Raw genomic sequence first — 2,500 nt, forward strand, 5'->3', positions numbered from 1 at the left:
GGCGGAGGCCATGCCCGGCCAGAGTGTCCCTTCCCCGGGCAGAGTCTGGGGAGAGTGGGGGGTGGCTCTGGAGGTGCTCCGGGGGCTCCAGGGGTTCCAGGGGGTGGTCGGCGGAGGCCATGCCCAGCCAGAGTGTCCCTTCCCCGGGGTGAGTCTGGAGGAGAGTGGGGGGTGGCTCTGGGGGTGCTCCGGGGGCTCCAGGGGGTGCTCGGCGGAGGCCATGCCCAGCCAGAGTGTCCCTTCCCCGGGGTGAGTCTGGAGGAGTGGGGGGTGGCCCTGGAGGTGCTCCGGGGGCTCCAGGGGCTCCAGGGGGTGCTCGGTGGGGGCCATGCCCAGCCAGAGTGTCCCTTCCCCGGGGTGAGCCTTCCCCGGGGTGAGTCTGGAGGAGTGGGGGTGGCTCTGGAGGTGCTCCGGGGGCTCCAGGGGGTGCTTGGTGGAGACCATGCCCAGCCAGAGTGGCCCTCCCCCGGGGTGAGTCTGGGGAGAGTGGGGGGTGGCTCTGGAGGGCCTCCGGGGGTTCCAGGGGCTCCAGGGGGTGCTTGGTGGAGGCCATGCCCAGCCAGAGTGTCCCTTCCCCGGGGTGAGTCTGGAGGAGTGGGGGTGGCTCTGGAGGTGCTCCGGGGGCTCCAGGGGGTGCTTGGTGGAGACCATGCCCAGCCAGAGTGGCCCTCCCCCGGGGTGAGTCTGGGGAGAGTGGGGGTGGCTCTGGAGGGCCTCCGGGGGTTCCAGGGGCTCCAGGGGGTGCTTGGTGGAGGCCATGCCCAGCCAGAGTGTCCCTTCCCCGGGTGAGTCTGGGGTGAGTGGGGGGTGGCTCTGGGGGTGCTCCGGGGGCTCCAGGGGTGGTCGGCGGAGGCCATGCCCAGCCAGAGTGTCCCTTCCCGGGGTGAGTCTGGGGAGAGTGGGGGGTGGCTCTGGGGGTGCTCCGGGGGCTCCAGGGGGTGCTTGGTGGAGACCATGCCCAGCCAGAGTGTCCCTTCCCCGGGGTGAGTCTGGAGGAGTGGGGGGTGGCCCTGGAGGTGCTCCGGGGGCTCCAGGGGCTCCAGGGGGTGCTCGGTGGGGGCCATGCCCAGCCAGAGTGTCCCTTCCCCGGGGTGAGTCTGGAGGAGTGGGGGGTGGCTCTGGAGGTGCTCCGGGGGCTCCAGGGGGTGCTTGGTGGAGACCATGCCCAGCCAGAGTGGCCCTCCCCCGGGGTGAGTCTGGGGAGAGTGGGGGGTGGCTCTGGAGGGCCTCCGGGGTTCCAGGGGCTCCAGGGGGTGCTTGGTGGAGGCCATGCCCAGCCAGAGTGTCCCTTCCCCGGGGTGAGTCTGGGGTGAGTGGGGGGTGGCTCTGGGGGTGCTCCGGGGGCTCCAGGGGGTGCTCGGCGGAGGCCATGCCCAGCCAGAGTGGCCCTTCCCCGGGGTGAGTCTGGGGAGAGTGGGGGTGGCTCTGGGGGTGCTCCGGGGGCTCCAGGGGGTGCTTGGTGGAGACCATGCCCAGCCAGAGTGGCCCTTCCCCGGGCAGAGTCTGGGGGAGAGTGGGGGGTGGCTCTGGAGGTGCTCCGGGGGCTCCAGGGGTTCCAGGGGGTGCTCAGTGGGGGCCATGCCCAGGCAGAGTGTCCCTTCCCCGGGGTGAGTCTGGAGGAGTGGGGGGGTGGCTCTGGAGGTGCTCCGGGGGCTCCAGGGGGTGCTTGGTGAGACCATGCCCAGCCAGAGTGTCCCTTCCCCGGGTGAGTCTGGGGAGAGTGGGGGGTGGCTCTGGGGGTGCTCCGGGGGCTCCAGGGGGTGCTTGGTGGAGACCATGCCCAGCCAGAGTGGCCCTTCCCCGGGTGAGTCTGGGAGAGTGGGGGGTGGCTCTGGAGGCCTCCGGGGGTTCCAGGGGTTCCAGGGGGTGCTCGGTGGAGGCCCATGCCCAGCCAGAGTGGCCCTTCCCCGGGCAGAGTCTGGGAGAGTGGGGGGTGGCTCTGGAGGTGCTCCGGGGGCTCCAGGGGCTGCTTGGTGGAGACCATGCCCAGCCAGAGTGGCCCTTCCCCCGGGTGAGTCTGGGGACAGTGGGGGGTGGCTCTGGAGGGCCTCCGGGGGCTCCAGTGGCTCCAGGGGGTGCTCAGCGGAGGCCATGCCCAGCCAGAGTGGCCCTTCCCCGGCCTCATATGCGGCAGAGTGCGGGGTGAGCAAAATGGGTTAAAATGGGTTAAAATGTGAAAAAAAAAAAAAAAAAAAAAAAAAAAAACACCAAAATGAGCAAAATGAAATAATCCCCCATCATCAGTGCACTGTTTGACCCCTGAAAAGCACTCCCCTGGGGCCTGGAGGTGATCTGACCATCAGAGTATAGCACCCTATGCCCCTGAGGGACTTAGAGTAAAAACCGAAATAGTACACTAATTCCGAAAAGACTCTGTCGTTTTTCGGCAATAGTACACTATACCCATCGACTCTGTCGTTTTTCCGGGCCGTAGTACGAAGTTGTGAGCAAAAGGGGTGAAAATGGGTTAAAATGTGAAAAAAACACCAAAATGAGCAAA

Source organism: Eucyclogobius newberryi, unplaced genomic scaffold (genome assembly GCF_026437365.1).
Source record: "Eucyclogobius newberryi isolate DKJ021-1_F unplaced genomic scaffold, fEucNew1.0.hap1 SCAF_641, whole genome shotgun sequence".
NCBI lineage: Eukaryota > Metazoa > Chordata > Actinopteri > Gobiiformes > Gobiidae > Eucyclogobius > Eucyclogobius newberryi.